Below are 19,405 nucleotides of genomic sequence, written 5' to 3' on the forward strand. Positions count from 1 at the left end.
TTTATCTCTAACACTGAACTCTTGAGTAAATATATCCATTTTCTCTAAGGTATGATTACTCTTCTCTTTTCTCAACTTAAAACCTTCACTGAAGCTTTCTCTTTTTTAGTGATAAATGTTTTAAAAGGTGGTCTCAGTGATTCTCTACACTCACCACATCTTCAAGTATATMTTTATACTTATCTTAAAAATCTAAAAGATCACTGAAACTTTTCTTATCAGTGATCAAAATGTTTTTAAATGCCAGTTTCAGTGACTCTTATCACTAAAACATGATGTCTTAAAACCATCACTGAATATTTCTCTTCAGTGATAAAATGTTTTAAATGGGGTTTTCAGTTTCCTTTTSACACTGAATGACTCTTCATTTCTTAAAAACTATTTGTTTTTAAAAGAAAATAGTTAATGAACCGTCTTTATGACGACATTCTCTGTTTACTATGAGCGAATCTTTGAGACGCGCAAAATGATCTGTCATTACGGTACCTCATTAAATGTCATCCAATCATGGATGAGAACATGGCATACTTTTCATCATGACCACTTTCCCGAACCGTCATCTTTTCTCTCTCTCATATTATTTCTCCCTCCTCCTACCTATAAATATGAGACTTCTTCTCTACTTTTTACTTTACGCTTTCAAATTTCTTAGACAAACCTCTGCTAAAATCTCTCCAAAGCAAGAAATCTCTCTAAATCTTCAAACCCCTTTCGACCTTTCATCTTAATCTTCAAAGATGGCTACCAAGACTGTCAACTTCTCCAATGATGAGATCTCCATCAAGGCCAACAACCACATTGCCTTGTTGGAGATACCTTCCTCTAAGGCACATTACCAAGATGCGGCTGACTTCCTCAAGCAGTCGTCCTTGGGCTACGCTCTCAACCATGAGCCCCTCATGGTCAAGGAAGTTCTTCAGCAGTTCTGGTACACTACCGAGGTTGTCGAAGTCCAAGACGATGCTGGACACAAGATGGAGCAAATCCATTTCACTTTCAACCGCATGGAAGTGAACTTTGGTGTGTCTACACTCCGCTCAGCTCTCTGTCTTCCCAAGGGTCCCTTCGACAACGAACCCTCCACCTCCGAGATCATCAACTTTCTTGATGCCATTGGCTACCAGTGGCAAATGAAGAAGGACTCCAATGCCCCTCTGAAGTCCTTGATGAAGATTGAGAAGAACAGGATGTCAGCTATCTAGCAATACCTGTTTTCTCATTTCATCCAGTGCATGGGTGGAAAAACTGGAGGTCAGAACCAGGCCTCTAGGATCGCCTTGGTCATTGGCATATCTGCGATTCAGCATCGCAATATAAATTATGATGCGATCATTTTCGATGACCTGGTGCTTAAGCTGAACGAGTGCCAGCGAGAAAAGGTAGTGCCTTACACCAGGTTTCTTTCGATGGTGTTTTCAAAGATCTTTAAAGCTCTTTACCCCAAAGAAGGAAACCTTCCGGTTTTCAATCTTGGATCCAGGATTCTGGATCATAAGCTGAGGGACAGTGATGTGGCACTATCTTCCATTATGTCCATCACTACCTCTTCTCCTCAGGTGGCCATGACAATGGCAACCCCCCCCCCCCCCGCGTCTAGCCAAGACACCAAAACCTCTTCAAAACGACCCTCTCAACCAACTCTTGGTTCTCCTTAGATAGCCAAGAAGTCCAAAAAGGGGACAACCACATCACTAGTTGGGGCCTCTCAAAACGCTTCAGTTATTGAAACTAGCCTTACCCTCGAGGCGTCTTTTGTTCACCCTCTCAGCTCTTCATTGATTTCTCCCATCACTGTCGTATCAGTGGTACCTTCACCAATCACTTCAGTGACCCAAATCACTGAAAGTGTAAATATCAGTGCCACCACCGCTAAACACCCACGTCTCTTCTCGACCATTTTCTCTTCTCCTTCTTCATTGGTCTTTACACATGTCGATGATGTATCAGCGACTGTCCTCCCTGATACTGAGGCGCGCACCACTAGACCTGAGGATGCTTATCTCGATGCTCCTCAGCATATGGATGTCCATCCTCTCGAGGACATCTTTGCTCATGCTAGTGACAATCCTTTAGATGTCACTGATGGCCCCTCAGGTATTCCATCTTCTTACCCTTTATTTTCTTCTAACCTTGAGCCCTCAGCTCATACTTCTTTTGCAGGTCCTTCTTGGATGCATCAGTTTGATGCTCAAGAAGTGGAAGAGGAAGAAAGAGAGAAAGATGATGGAGGAGATGAAGATGTCGATGATGACTATGATATGGCGTCAGACATCAAACTTCTCCTTCCAGCCGTTGATACCGTCCTCTACAGGATCAACGAAGTTCACCAAGAGATGCCCCGTCAAGGTGATCTTGATGCGAACTTCCTTGCCCTCCAGGCGGATGTTCAAGAAGTTCAAAGTCATCTCCAGACTCTCCAAGAAGCTGTTCAAGCCAACAACAACGCCATTGCTATTCTTCACTGCAGGGCTGACGATGCTCAGGCTAGAGCTGATCAGCAGACTGGTCTTCTTAAACAGATCCTGGATGGTGTCCATCAACTAGCTCCAGTGATCGCACCCCCTTTCTCTGCCGATGATCGTGCCCAGCTCCATGAGATGCATGAGGCAATGACAACTCTAGCTAATGTTTTGCAAAGGCTGGAGGATTCAATGGTTCTCCAGCGTCAGTGTTTGGACGAACTCTCTAGCTAATTCTCTCAAGTCTTAGCCAGAGAGGGGGAGATGAGGTCCAACGCTGGTGAATCATCCGATGTTGTGCCTACCCCTCCTCAGGCCATTGGTCTAGTATCAGCTACAACTACAATAGAAGTTGAGGCTCCTAGAGCTGAAGCAGTTGCTGCTCTTGTAATCCCGACCACCGAAGCTGCTCTAACTGAGGATGTCGATGCCATCCCTAGGAATGATGCCCATACCATCACTGTTGCTGGTGATGATGATGATGAAGAAGATGAATATGATGATGAAGAAGATGATGAACCTACCATTCCAGACACTGGAAATGATCTAGATGGCGACGACGACGATGATGATGAAGATGACTTTACCATCAAGTTCCAGAAGCCATCAACCGTCACCAAAGGTGTTACTTTTGGGGATTCCGCATCCAAGGGAGAGCAAAGGCAAGGTGAATCGACTCCATCAGGGAACCAGGACCCCAAGTCGAAAGGAAAGGCGGTCGCTGAAGAAGGGAACTTGAAGGTATTGTTCGAAAGCCCTCAACTACCTTTGTTTGAAGACTCTACCTCTTAGGTACTGATTACTTCAAATTATCAACTTCATATTCCATCAACCACCTGTACTCGACTGGAGCGGGTACCTTATCAACCCACTTCTCGTGCTCCTACTGACCAGCAGATGTCTCAGCTGAAGAAGTCACTCGACCAGACTAGAGTAAAAATCCCTCTTCGTAACCTCTAGTGGTGGTGAGTTTGACTTCTTATCTGAAGCTGAAAGACTCGAGGCATTAAGGGTTAAAGAAGAGCTAGAGCTTCAAAAGAAACAGACTGAAGACAGCTTGAAGCTGTAAGTCACTAGCTGAAAAAGTCCTTCCCAAGAAAAAGTCCAAGAAAACGGTGAATGGTGTCCAAGCCCATGCTAAACTTCTTTCGATTGCAGAAGCTGAACGCAAGAAGAAACTGAAGCTGATGGATAAGGACAAGCAATGGAGCGAAGCAAAACTGAAAAAGAGACTAAGTCCCCGCCGGATTATCAGCATCAGCATCAGCGGACGTTCTAAAGACGGTGGAACACTAATCTCAATGCTCATCACCAGGGACAATCTTGATGCCGTTACCGAGTACCCTTCCTACCTTGGCCGCTATGGATACAGCGAATTGATGGAGATCAGACAAGCCATTCAGCAATCCAAGTCGAGACATAAGACACTTATCAAGGACACCATCAACGAGCTTATCAAAAGGATGTCCAGGTATGTCAAGGTCCCTGACCGGCAAACTCTAAAGAAAGGTGGGAAGAAGAAACTCAAGCTCTCTGATCCTAATGATGGACCATTCCTGATGAATGAACATGAAACAAGTTTCTCCTTAGATGAAGTCCTGAAGGGTTATAAGAGTACAGACATTTCTATGTTGAATCTTGACTTGCCAGATAAGGGTCCCTTTACACCCAAYTCTGTGCATTTYAAACCTGAGTTAGGAGTTATATTCCTTGACTATGAAGGTGAAGTCAGATTTCAGATAATGTTAGAGCTACATCTATGTCCAATGAATCATTTGGTTTATCTTTTGCTCTGGATAGATGATAGCATGCCTGGAAAAGTCGTAGATCTGAAGATACGAAGGGAATKCCTACRTCGAAGAAAMCTTGGTGAARATGTACCTRGBTACAWAGATCTAAGWKYTCTAGAATAGTTTCTCTTYGTAACAACAATCCACTTTTCCTTGTAACTTYGTGTACAATGTCTACTTTCAGTGATTGTACTTATATATTGTAAGTTCTGGACATGTACTGTAATACTTGTAATATTTCCTATGATTAATAAAATGAGTATTCCATGTAATTCACTGAAAAAGATCCCTAAAAAAAGTAATAGGGACACAAATCTATGAGTTCCAGTGTTACTTTTCGCATTCACTGACAATCTATAAATCAGTGAATAAGCTTTCAGTTTCAGTTTCCGTACTTGTAAATTTTCTTAGAATATAACTTAAAAAATTCCCAAGCTAAGACTGACCAAACTGAAAAAGATCCCAAAATAGTAAAAAGGGACATGCACTTTGTATGTAACTTTTCCTTACTATTATTTGATAAGATAATCGTCTTTATGTTATCTTGTTATCATCAAATAGGGGGAGATTGTTGATCCTCTCTCTCAAGTGATTTGACGATAATCCCTTTTACTTATACGTTGTATTTGTGTTTCTGTATTTTCAGTTTCAGCGATCTTCACTGAGTATGTTCAATGATCGCTGAAGAACTTGCACTGTAATTCTATCAGAGACAACAATACTTCAAGAAGACAACACTCACACCAAAGAACCTTCAGCAAACGTCGAAGACTGAAACTGAAGATTAGATACCGGCGAGTACGTGATCTGAAGCGGTACTCAGTGATTACAAGTCTGTCTACATATGTGTGAAGACTGCTTAGCTTCAGCGAATGATGATGAGACCTTCAGGTCATTCCAGCATTCAGCAATGAAAGGGAGCTTGTTAGCACGATTGTTGTTGTCTTGTCCTTATGCACACAAAGGACAAAACCCATACCCTTATGAAAGTTAGTACGGTACGGAGCCGACTAGTCGACTCTTTGTCCACCAACGTTAAGTAAGGATGTCTACTCATGAATAGTGTTTTTTGTACTATTCACTATAGCAAAGGACAAGCCTTCCTCTTAAGGCTTGACACTCACTCTAACCCTACCATATTGCATTAAATGTTCATTTAATGCACCGGGTATAAATAGAAGTGTTTTTTCTCCATGCAGAGTGCGCGCAACTAACTCTCTAACTCTAATTCTTACTTCAAGCATTTTCTATCTTAAGTAAAGGATCTTCTTTACAGCAATTTCTTTTCTTGTATTTGCTAAGACTTTGTGTGTAACCAAAGATTGTTTAGATAGGTTTTTATTATCTTATCTTTCCGCAAACAATCTTGTAAAATCTGTATTAATCTTCTCTATCAATATATATTTTAAATTTGAACATATTGTGTTTGTATTCATCCCCCCCTTCTACAAACTGTTTCTCTTCTTGTAGACCCTCACGGGACCAACAAGTGTTATCAGAGCAGTGTTTTCTTTTTTTCCTTGTGTTTAGCTATTTTCTGTATTAGTTTATCTCCTTTCTTAGATAACTTTACTGCTTACAAATGACTTTACAAATTGCAAAAACACACACAAAAGATAATGGCTCTCTTGCAAACCTCTCCGGTTTGTCCGTAATAACTTTAGTCTCTGTAAGAACCGGATGTCCCTCTTTCTGGAAGGTGTGGATCCTGAAATTCTACATTACATAAAAAATGGACCATATATTCCATTTGCTATTGTTCCAGCTGTTCCAGCAACAGCTATGACTGCCGTGATTCCTGAATGCCAGATTCCAAAGCTCCCACATTAGTGGAGCGATGAGGACAAGAAGAAGATAGCTATAGAGATGTGTGCTCGGTCTGTAATAGCTATGTCTCTTCCTGATGAGATTTATCACTTAGTGATGAAACTCAAAACCTCTAAATCCATGTGGGATAGACTCTGTGTCCAATATGAAGGAACCACTCAGGTTCAGGAGACTAGAAAGATCAATCTAGTAAGACAGTATGAAAGCTTTCTCTGTGGAAAGTCTGAGACGCTGTCTGAAGTACATCAGAGATTTAACTGCCTTCTTATTGATCTTAGGGCTGTCGGCAGAAAATATTCTAATTCTAAAACTTTGACTATGTTTCTAGAATGTCTTCCTGAGTCTTGAGACACCTTTTCCATGTGTCTCAAAATGTCAAATGATATGTCCACTCTTTCTCTTTCTACTTTATACGAGATTCTGCTTAACCATGAGCAATCTCGTCAACTGAAAACGAATCTTGTAAAAGAATCCAGGGAAATGAAAAGCTCTCTTTTAGCTTTGATCTCTGAAGTTTCTTCAGTTGAAACTCCTTCTACCCCTTTTGTTTCCTCTCTTCCTCCCGTGGTCATCACAGAGATAGATTCTTCCGTGGATATTCTAGAATCTGATTTAACAGATTTTGATGAGTCCCTGGCACTCCTGACTAAGTCATTTAGGAGATTCGCCAGTAAGAGCAACTTCCGCATATCTCCTCAGGGAGAAGCCAGAGTCTGAAAGAATAGACAAGGCTTCAGCTGTCTGCTATAACTGTCACCGGCCCGGACATTTTGCAGGTGAATGCAGATCAAAGAAGACTGCAACGCCATCTTCTAAAGCTCCTTCCTCCTTAAGGACCAAGGATGAAAAGTACTTAAAACTGAAGGAGAAGTATAAGAAGATGAAGAACAACCAGCAAAAGGCTAAAAGCCTTATTGCTGAAGAGCATGACTGGGCTGAATCATCCGATGAATCATCTTCAGATGAAGAGGATAAAGCCTACATCTGCTTGATATCCATAGATGCTGATGAAGGATCTTCTGATGTGTCTACCTTCTTTGAGCCATCTTCTTCTTCTACTCAGGATATCAAAGGCATATGGTATTTGGACAGTGGTTGTTCAAGACATATGGTATTTGGACAGTGGTTGTTCAAGACATATGACTACTTAGTAGAAGGAACACAAAAGAAAGTGACGCAAGAGGTCATTAAGGACTTTTAAAGAGGCTATGACTTCAAGGGATGCTCCACTATGGAAAGAAGTAATAAATGATGAAATGGATTTTATCATGAGTAATGGTACTTGGGAATCGTCTGATTTACCCAAGGGAGCAAAACCCATAGGTTTTAAATGGGTATTCAAAAGGAAGCTACATCCGGATTGGTAGCTAAAGGGTATAGACAAAGAGAGGGAGTCGATTATTTCGAAGGTATCCTTAAAACTAAAGGCTACTTATCCTCGAACTTTAAGATGAAAGATCTTGGAGAAGTAGATACCATCCTTGGGATAAAAGTCAGAAAGTCAGCATCTCAAATCTCTCTAAGTCAATCCACTACATAGAGAAGATACTGACCAAGTTTCAACATTTGAATATAAAGGAGTTTAACACTCCATTTTATTCAAGTGTGAAACACGATAAAAACACTAGTAGAGCAGTGGCTCAAGTAGAGTATGCTAGTGCAATAGGAGGCATGATGTATGCGATACATTGCATTAAAACAGATATTGCTTTCGCAATGAGTAGACTGAGTCAATATATTAGCAATCCCGGTCTAAATCACTGGAAAGCTATCAGTAGAGTATTGGTTACTTGAAGAGAACCAATGATCTAGAGTTAATATAAATGACACATCCAGGAATCTTAGAAGGGTATTCTGACGCCAGTTGGATAGATCACTCTAGTGATTCTAAATCCACAAGTAGGTGAATTTATACCCTTGCTGGTGGGGCATTTTCTTGGGGGAGCAAGAAACAATCGTGTATAGCCCATTCGACAATGGAAGTCGAACTTATTGCCCTTGCTGCAGCGGGCAAAGAGGCCGAATGGATCAGAGATCTATTAACAGATATCCATTTTTGGCCTCGACCAACTCCTTCTATTCCCATGTATTTGTGACAGTGAGGCCAAACACTGTAAAAAGTATACAATGTTGTGTATAATGGGAAGTCGCGACATATAGGTCTCCGACACAATTTCGTGAGACAATTAATTGATGATGGTACCATAAGTATTGTATATGTCAAGTCTTGTGGAAACTTTGCAGATCCGCTAACCAAGCCTCTGACGAGAGACTTAGTAGGATCAACTACCCGAGAGATGGGTCTGAAACCACGTAGAATCAATTAGTGATGGAAACCTAACTTGAATTTAGTGCTCCTATCTATCAAGTTTAAAGGGTAACAACAAGTCACTAACAGATAGAAGGTACTATCGACTGATAGATCCATGTAAGGTACATGATAGTACGGTGTTGCAGAGAATAAGGATGAGTTAATATCTTAACAAATTTTAGAGGCATCTTAGCAACAAATATGTTATGGAACTTTGCCTATATGACTAAGAGGTGGTGCCAACTCAAAAGGAGAGTAGTGGTTCCTCTCCTAAAAGGTCGTGAAACAGGGTTTAACGCATGGCCATATTCACGCTCAGTGAGAAAGCAAGGATGTTAGATTATGTGTGTAAGTGAGTCGGAGAGATCACAACATTCAAGGTTTAAATCCTAAGGATATCAATGAATTTATCTCTCCTTGCATACTTGCATAAAACAGGGTTTAATCTTAGTGATACCACTGTGACATTGTCTAATGTGAATATCATAAAACTTTCCAACCTGGTGGGGATTGTTGGACATTATATGTGAGGTTGGAAGTTTTCCTCCATCACACATTGGTAGATAAAGAAATTTTAGAGAGTATCTTTTTGGTATGTCATCGAGAGAGATGGGAAATCAGATTTTGACCAAGTTTGGAGATAAACATTGTTTTTAGATAATTTGATCAAGTTTGGAGATAAACATTGTTTTGGATAATTTGATCAAGTTTGGAGATAAACATTGTTTTCGGAAAATTTGACCAAGTTTGGAGATAAACATTGTTAGAGGATAATCCTCCAACTAAACTCGATCCTCCAATTTTTTGGGGGACGATAACGTTTATCCTCAAGATTTTACCAGTATAAATACTGGGTAGAAACCATCCCTAAAGCATCACTTGAGAAATCGATTTCCTCTCTCTCGATTTTCCGCTCCTAACCGTTCTTTCTCTCTACCGAATTTCTGCATCCATCTTCCTTTAATATTCGGTTTTTGATCGTTCTTGGAAAAATGAAAACGTGTACTGCGTCAAATCCTAGGGCTTTGTGACTTGCAGACTCACAGCGTCAAAAGAGTAGTCGTATAAAACCTTTAAGCATAGGTTTCGTACCGTGCAGTCTTCTACCATTACGTACTGTTAAAATGGTTAATATAGCAACCAAAGATTTACTTTATTGAATCAACAAGATTATAACCACATATTACAATACAAAAACAAAACAAAAGTTAGATCTAAAACATAAAACAACAAAGAAATTTTAAATAGCAACTAAAGAAGATCTAAAATAACGTAAATCTAAAGAGAATTTAGAAGAATCTTTAGAGAGACAGAATAGAGCTAATTCTAAGCTTTGAAAGTTGAAAAATGAGACAATGCGGTGAGATGATGAAGGGTCATTTATATATGTTTCAGATTTGACACAAATAGCCCTTGAAGTTAACAGGACCAGCTCCGCTACCCTTATAGTTTTGATAAATGTGAGGCGCGCCCCCTTCACATGTATGTAACACCCCGTACCATACATTGCATGTAACACATATTTCATACAGGAAATACATGTTTATACATCATTCAGGTCCCTAAATACAACAATTTACCAGTATGAAGTACATGGTCCCAAAATTCAAAATACAAATTCTTGTACTAATCAAAGTTCATCTATCAAAACTATACATATCATCATCCAATCCTCATGCAGGTAAACATATAGGGAAATTATCACATTTTCCCTTTCCCCTTACCTTCAGCATTTCCTGCAATACATATTTAAAATCACAAAACGAGGGTTAGACCGAAAGGTCTAGTGAGTTACCCTATTTATGTTATTGCAGGGTGTAAATCACCAAAACTTTGTATAAAATAACTTTTCATATATATAACAAATATATGAACAAATAAGGACATATTACCGGTACCTTTCCACTTTTCAAGCCAAGCATTCAGCTATTCATATAACATACTTTAAACCTTTATGTCCGATTTAAAATAAACAGGCCACCTTATAGTCGTATTTCTACTTCTCCGTTAAAAATACTTTAACATATAATCAAAGTTCATAAATCGCCCAATATTTAAATCAGTTAAGATATGTTCAGTTTAATGTCTAAACCGCTTGACCCTTGTCCGGTTAAAAGCTAAGCCGCTTAACTCTCATCCGGTTTAAGGCTACATCGCTCATGCTTTAGGCGGTTTAGCCCTAAACCGCTTAAGCCTTGTTCGATTTAAATCTTAAATCTCTCACCCTTCATCCGATTTAATGTATAAATTACTCAACAAATAATCGGATTAAACTTAAAAATAGGTATAAAACTTTTAAAACATAATTTCAATATGTAACTAAAAATGGTTCAAAGCACTCACCTTTTGAAGTGTGACATCCATCAGTTTTGGAGCATCAAGTTAGCATCTTTGTAGGATTTCTATATTTAGAAATATATTTTATTAGGGTCAAGTCATGTAGATTAGAACTCGTCCGACTTAGATTCTCGATGTTTAGTTCAGAAGATTATGTTTTAACAGGTAGCGGATAAAGTTAACTTATGTAATGCCAAAAACATTAAAAATTCCCCAAGCGTAATAAAGTTGGTATTTTAAAAACCCAAATTAAAATATAAAAGTCCAATTTACACAAATTTTACAAGATTAGGAAATTTGGCCTAATACTCATTCTTTTATCACAATTTTTAACTTTTTTTTTTATCTCACATTTCAAAGAATCTTTGTGTGTAAAGTATATATATATATATATATATATATATATATATATAATAATAATAATAAAATAATATATAATGATTAAAGTGTGTGGGCTTAGGCTTACTAGCCATATGAGGCCCCACTCCTAGCCCACCTATAAAACAAGGTGACTCTTTGGTTTCCACCCACTTTTTACTCATTTCCCATGCAAACCATCTAGAACCGCTCAAAGCAATCCTTCTTCTCCTTTCCAAAATCATTTCAACCAAAAAAATTTACCTTCAATCTTTTTGAAGAACATCGAAAGGATCAAAGTGCTATCAACGAAGGTAAAGGGTTAAATACATTGTTTTAGTATTTTAAACTATGTTGTTCATCTTTTCTGCACATTTACATCTTCTTTTGAACTCAAATTCCGGAGTATCTAAGATGGGAGATTATACACCAAAGACATGAAAATGTCTTCAAAAAGGGTAATAATCTATGATCTATAGGCTTAGAACTCAAGAAAAGGGGGTAAAACCACATTGCATGTTGATTTTGACCATAAAAAGGAACATTTTGAGCTGTCAGATTCTTACTAAAGCTCGTGTCGTCCATATCTCCCAAAATAAAAGCCCAAATGTTATGATTTTTCTTTTAAAAATATATTTCGTTGAGTTGAGGTTCTTTCCTAACTAGAATCATGCAAAAATGTGGAGTTTTGACCTCTCAAACACTTAGAACAAAATAAGTGTGCAAACAGTAGGTCCAACAGTAGGTGAACCTTACTTTGAACACTCATAACTCTTCGATAATCTTTCCAAAACATTCGATTTTTCTTCTGGAGTTTACTTTTTTGAGTTGTTTTTTATGTTTTTGGTTTCACTCAAAAACATTGAGTCTTGAGCACTTAAATTCTTGATACAAGTTTATGGTGCAAAAAGATGATTTCGGGCAGAACCTTGCATGTATGTTCAAAGTGGCATAACTCTTTCAAAAATCAATAAAAATGTGAAATTCTTCTTCTGAAAGTTTTGCTTATGAGTTAAGTTTACAATCCAAGTGGAATCATTGGAAAACTCTAAGTTTAGATCTTCCATTTGACCACAAGTTTGACAGGGTGCAATCTATCTAGGCTGTTTTGAGGTGTAAAAATGTGTTGGACTATTTTAAGAACAAATTATATAAATATCAACTTTAATCCATAAAAACATGTTGGCATTACATAGAATATAAATTGACTTTATCCTTATCGGGAGCCGATAGGTGATCTAACCATGAAATTTTGGACATTATAGGAAAGTTTAGGCTGGACGTCTAATGCCTCAACACCCTCCAGATCTGGTTATTCTCTAGCAAACAGGTGAGTATTCACGGCCCCACTTTTACTGCTTTCATTTATTTAAACTGGGGGAAAAGCATGAAGATATGGAAATTATGTTGTTTTGTTTTAAACTGTTGAAGTCATGAAAAATTGACTGTTATTGCACATTGGTGTAAATGATAAATGGATGTACTTGAGTGATAATGTAAAAAGTCCCCTTCCGTAAACGCTACTAGTTAACTCGGGCACGTCCCCGGGCCGTGGTAATTGTGGATAGCCGTTATTGTGTTGACAGTCCCACCCAAAAACGGGTGCACACTATCTATGTTTAATAGTCTACTCATGTGTGCGAACGGGCCTCCGCTGAAGTAGTACTGATACGAACCGTGATACCTAAGTGAGCATGCGGGCCACTTTATGGTAGTTCGTAAAATAATGGGGCACATTGGTCAGGTAAGGCTCAGTAGCATCTCAAGTTTTAAGCACCGTTAAAAAATTTACATTTATCATGTGCAAAAATTTATGTATTAGTTTGCAAGAATTGATTTATGCATTGTAAATATTTTGTGCATATGAAAACCCGTGGACTCACCAACTCTTTGTAGTTGACGTCAGTTTTATGTTTCATACTTTTCAGGAAATTAAGTAAGAACTGTCGTCATGGATGCATTTTTGCGATAACACCTGTTCACGCGTTTTAGAAACCTCTTTCTACAAATGATGCTGTTTTCATCGAGAGTAGTTGGGTTATGGATTTGTAAACTTTTGGATTATGAACTTTAATGGTGTTATCTATTAATTGGTGCTATGAAACACTTACCTGTTGCACCTCGTGTTTCCGCTTTAGCGGGGTATGACATGAAAACTCTTTTAAAATCAATTTGAATTCAGACAAATTTTGAACAATCCGATCAACCTTACTCTCTTTAAATCGCTTACAAAACTTCACAAAATGGCCAGAGAGTAAAATGGGAGATCTCAACTTCTTTTATACCTTTCCCAATCAGGGAAGGCGGCTAAACAGCCCATGCACCCATATATCATGCATGTATTTAGAAATTTACACATGCCTTACATACATACATACATACATACATACATGTATAATCATGCATACACATAATTAATTCCATATAAGCATATTCTCACACACACACACACATATATATATATATATATATATACATTTTACATTAAACACATATGCCCATATAATTGATGCATACCTATTTATGCATATCATTTCGCGTACTAGCATAATCAATTATATCAATTTATCATGCTAACACAAAATTATTTAACAAATAATCACATATTTATTACCTTAGTTGATAACCAGGATCCAGTTATCACAATGTATCCACCATATTCTTTAAGCAATCTACAAAATCTACCCTAACCTGTCAAACAATTATCAAAACAAGTCCAACAGTTCAAGTTAGTCAAGATTGGATGGATAAACAACATTTTCAACACCCGCCCTCAATCTTGACCCTTGAACAAGTCACTCATTTTGAGATTTGAGCACAAGTAATTATGGTGGTTAACACTAAGGGCTTTGGTGAGAATATCAGCAGTCTACTCCGAAGAATAAATTTTTACTATTTTTAGAATTCCTCTATTAATTTTTTCACGAATGAAGTGTATATCAATTTCAATATGCTTTGTTCTCTCATGAAAAACTGGATTATTTGCAATTTGTATAGCGGATTTATTATCATAGAATAAACTAAATGGAAAAAGATTTTTAATGTCAAGATCAGAAAGAATTTTTAATACCCAAATAATCTCACAGGAAACAGATGTCATAGCTCTATATTCAGACTCTGTGGATGAACGAGAAACAGTATTATGTTTCTTACTTTTCCATGAAACCATAGAGTTTCCAAGAAACAAACAGTAACCAGTTACAGACCTTCTTGTGGAGAGACACCCCAATCTGCATCTACAAAGGCATTCAAAGAAAAACTTCCAGACCTTGTAAAACTGACTCCCCTTATAGGAGAAAGCTTGAGATACCTAAGAATTCTTAAAGCAAGATTTAAGTATGACTGTTTTGGAGCATGCATAAACTGACTCAAACAATCTACAGCAAAAGCTATATCAGGTCTGGTGGCTAAAAGATAGATTAATCTACCAATTAACCTTTATTATCCAGAACAATCATGTAACAAAGAATCTTTAGAATTACTAGAATAAAAAATAACTAAATTCATTTCCATAGGAGTACTTATAGGTTTACATCCTAGATAACCAAAATCATTTAATAATTCTAGACAATACTTTCTCTAAGACATACATACTCCATGTATACAATCAAGAATTTCGATTCCCAAAAAGAATTTTAGTTTTCCCAAATCTGTAATCAAGAACTTACCTTTTAGAAATTCTTTAAATTTATTTATTTCATTCAAGCTATTTCCTGTGATAATAATATCATCTACATATACAAGAAGCACAAGAAATATAGAGTCAATTCTTTTAGTGAACAATGAGTAATCACTAATGCTTTGAACAAAACCATTCTCGGTTAAGCAGGATGACAATTTTACATAGCACTGACGTGGTGCCTGTTTTAAACCATATAAAGACTTGACTAATTTGCAAACACGTTTATCATTTGAATTGTAATATCCTTCAGGAAATGTCATATACACATCCTCAATCAAATCACCATACAAAAAAGCATTATTGACATCCAACTGATATAAGGGCCAATTAAACTGAACAACTAAGGCAATGACACACCTTATAGTGACCATCTTAACAACAGGGGAGAAAGTCTCTTCATAGTCGAGACCCTCTCTTTGACTATAGCCCTTAGCAACTAATCTAGCCTTATATCGCTCAATTTCTCCGGTGGATTTATATTTTATTTTGTAGACCCACTTACATCCTATAGCTTTTCTGTTTTTAGGTAATTCGGTAACGAACCAGGTTCCATTCCTATATAGGGCCTCCATCTCATCATTCATAGCCTTAACCCAATTTTGATCACTACAGTTCTCCTTAAAAGTTTTAGGTTCCACAGATTTATTTAAACTAGAAACAGAACACAAATTTTTAGAAGACAAGCAGGAATAGTTTACCATTCTTTCTATACCATTTTCACTCTTCCTTCAACAATAAAATCATCAAATTTGTGCGGAAAATTGGAAGGCCTAGAAGATCTCCTAATGGATTGAGTTTGGGGCTGAATTCCCTCAGAGATACTACCCAAAAAAGCAACATTGGTATCATTTATGACACCTTCAAAATGTGAGACAGCGTCACTTGGGAAACTGGCAATAGTTTCAGGGCTACCCAAGGGCGACCAACTGGTAACTCTATCAAGATCATTAATGTGACTAGGACCTTGATTACTTTGACATATTGAGCTGCCTAGAGGCTGCCCATTGTTAGCTCCAGAAGAGCTACTTAGTTCCCTACGGTCACTGTCTCCAAGACTAGACTGATCATTGCTAATGTTAATAATGGGTCTCCAAGTCTCATCATTGGGAGCCAAATCATCAAAATCATTAGTACTTCTAGTCATAGTATCAAAAAAGTTAAGATTATTGAGACCATCAATATCAGCTTTATTATCTCTATTCATACTCATCTTGAAGGGAAAAACATTTTCATAGAACTTAACATCTTTGGAAAAAATAATTCTTTTGGTATCAAGACTATATAGTCTATACCCTTTTTAGAATTTGCATAACCCAACATAACACATTTTTTCAGATTTAGAAGAGAACTTGTCCAAAACATTGGGTATATGCGTAAAACAAAGACAACCAAAACTTCTAAGATGAGAAAGAACAGGCTGGAAGCCATAAACAAGATCATATGGACTCTTACCATTTAAGACAGATGTAGGAATCCTATTTATAAAGTATGTAGCAGTTAAAACACATTCATTCCACATATTAAGCGAGACTCCACCCTGAAACATGAGAGCCCGAGCAACATTTAGTAAATGTCTATGTTTTCTTTCAACAACCCCATTCTGTTGGGGTGTATAAACACAAGATGTTTGATGAATTATTCCTTTAGTTTCAAAAAAATCACTTAGCTTGTGATTGGTAAACTCAGTATCGTTATCACTTCTAAATGTTTTAACAATTTTTCCAAATTGATTTAAAAGAAGATTATAAAAGTTTTCTATATATTCACCAACTTCGTGCTTTCCCTTTAACAAGTAAACCCACACAGCCCGAGAAAAATCATCAACAATGGTTAAAAAATATTTATGACCTTCCCGGCTTTGGACATGGTAAAGACCCCACATATCTAGATGAATAAGTTCACCTAGACAAGTGGTTTTGTGAGTGCTGGAACTAAATTTTTCACGGGTTTGTTTCGCCTTATGACAGACTTCACAAGGACCACAACTCTCACAATTAATATTAAGTCTTTCTTTTAGCACTAACAGAACATGATCAGCTGGGTGACCAAGACGGTTATGCCATAAAAGGGTGGACACAAAACAAACAGAATCACAATTAATAGGAGAGAATGAAGGATTACTGTTATAAAAAAAATAGAGACCACTGTTCTGACTACCAGTCCCCGTAAGACTCTTGTGAAGATAATCCTGAACATAGCATTTGGATTCATCAAATTTAATAGACACCTTATTATCCCTAGCCAACTTAAGATTTGGAGACATACCTGCCATGTTGGCAGTGGCTCCCTCATTGGCAGATTTTTGTTCAATTAGACTCAATATTTTCGATACCTGTTCTTCAGAAAAAGCAAATGAAGGCTTAGGAACAGACTCAGAAGTAGAAGTATTGGCAGTGGCGGGTTTAAAATTGGGATTTTGAGGCCTGAAATTTTGATTTTGATTTGGAAATCTAGCACGATTTTGAAAATCCTTGGGGAACCCTATTAGTTTGAAACAACGATCAATGGTGTGCCCAATAGTACCACAATATTTGCAGACAAAATTTGTGGGGTTTCTTCCTATTTTCCTTTTGTTATCAAAAGTTTTGCTTAAAAAAACATAATTTTGTGATTTAGAACAATTTTGTTTGGACTTGCTCCTCTATGAGATTCCTCTCTCGAAACGAGAGAAAAAGTGGTTTTAACAGATGGGAGAGGATCTCTAGTCAAAATATTACTTCTTCTTGGTTGATATATATCATTTAAACCCATAAGGAACTGCATAAGTTTTATCAAATGACTGTGTTGTAAAAAATCGTGAGATGCCTTGCATGTGCAAGAAGGAAGTTTGACTAGCACATCAAATTGTTTCCAAAAAGAATTGAGCTTATGATAGTACTCGGAAACAATCATGTTATTTTGGCTTTGAGAATTTATTCATTGATAGAGATTAAAAGTCACCGACCCGTCCACTTTGTCATATGTTTCTTTTAATTCCTTCCAGACTTGAGAGGCGATTTTAGAAAAGACCTTCCCTAAAAACAGATCCTCAGTCATAGAGCTGAGGATCCATGAAAGAACCACAAAATTACATCGGTCCCACTGTCGTTCTAGGACAGGGTCATCTATAGGTCGAGGACAGGTACCATCAATGAAGCCAACCTTATTTTTTGTTTCTAACACTAGAGTCATTGCACAAGACCAAACCTTATAGTTTTCAGTTCCGCTTTGCTTAAAAGATAAAATGGAAGCTCCACTAGTGTCACTCGGATGCAAGTATAAAGGATCTCCAAACTCAAGATCTGGTTTTGAAAAAAAATTAGGATCTGTTTAATCCTTTTCTTCTTTGAAGGATTTGTTGTATTGTTTGATCATGTCTTCTATTTCCCTTTGGGATATGACTGAATGTGTTTTGAACCATAAAAGATCGACTGGATCTTTCTCGTGGTCCCCTTTTAAGATCTCTTATTGTTCTTCGCTGCGTGTATATGTTTATCATTGCAGATCTATTCACCTTGTTGTTGTAAAAATGTTTGTTAATCTGTAAAAGATTGGATGGATAAACAACATTTTCAACACGTACCTCAAGAAAAAACCAGTTTTGTATTTATTTTCAACATTGTATTTAATTTACTTTCACTTAGTGAACACTCTGCTTCTACTCCTTTCTACCATTGAATTTATCGTGAAGGATAGATTCAAACCAGTGTAGGATTATTGGTTTGGTTGAAATTTCGATCTTAAGTATTCTATCTCGTTTTATAAAATTTCTATAGATCTTGATTTTGTTACGTGTTAATAAAGTCAAAAATTTATTTATAAAGGTTTAATATTATTATTTTTTCTAATCCGTTTAATTAAATTTGTCAAGAGAGGGTGGATACCGCCCTTTCAAAAAAAACACTTGCCAAGCATCTGACTCTAATTTCATTTTTTTAGCCTTTTCTTTATAATTATTTTTATTGCACACTAGAATTACATTTAAAATAAAAAACTAAATTAATTAATCCTTCTCATCCAAGATGCTGCCGACAATCTTCCTCTAGGCCACATTGCCACCGTACAATCTTCCTCTATGGTGGGTGGTTGGGGGATTTATAATATTAAACCTTTTCCTTAAATGAATCAAATACTTGTAGAAACGCATTGTTAGCTTAGCTTAGGTTGTACAATAACAAATAGTAAATAAGTAATGCAAAATGATGAAAATACCCTCCAGTGCTCTCTCCATATGGAGTCACATAAAGGGGTTGAGTTAATGACCGTTATAACAAAGGCTATAACCAAAACAAAAATAAAAGAGAAAAGAGAAATTTGTAGTAAATAAACTTAGGGACTAAACCAACATAATCGATAAACTAAGGTACAATTTATGTATTTTTGGCATAAAATTCTACAATCAATAGTAAATATAGTTTAAATGTAAATATGTAATACATCTATATTATCTATAGTATATTATAAAACATTTGATAAAAATTCTTAAAAACCACTTTTTATGCGTAAAGTACCGTTCATTAATGCATATTACTTAAAACTCAAGATTGCAAATAAATTGTGCGTAAGTACAACTTATTAAAGCTCCATATCTGAATTCGTGTAACTAATTGCAGATAAACATAATCAAATACATGATAAACATCTCACTTTAAATATAAAAAAT

The 19,405-nt window shown here is 36.9% G+C and overlaps 1 protein-coding gene across 2 annotated transcripts in view; it reads right to left on the bottom strand.

Annotated features, from left to right (window-relative positions):
• Window positions 1-9,977: 9,977 nt before the first annotated feature.
• Window positions 9,978-19,405, bottom strand: part of LOC112523323 — a 17,347-nt gene continuing 7,919 nt past the window's right edge. Inside the window, exons 9-10 of one of the 2 annotated variants that reach the window (XR_003070256.1) lie at window positions 13,696-13,772; window positions 9,978-10,123 (exon numbers count right to left, since the gene is read on the bottom strand). The gene's annotated coding sequence lies outside the window, so the exon portion shown is untranslated. Of the gene's footprint in view, window positions 10,124-13,639; window positions 13,773-19,405 lie in introns of those variants that run through there. The other variant, XM_025132876.1, reaches the window with a different exon arrangement.

This window comes from Cynara cardunculus, assembly GCF_001531365.2.
Source record: "Cynara cardunculus var. scolymus isolate 2C chromosome LG 12, CcrdV1, whole genome shotgun sequence".
Classification (NCBI taxonomy): domain Eukaryota; kingdom Viridiplantae; phylum Streptophyta; class Magnoliopsida; order Asterales; family Asteraceae; genus Cynara; species Cynara cardunculus.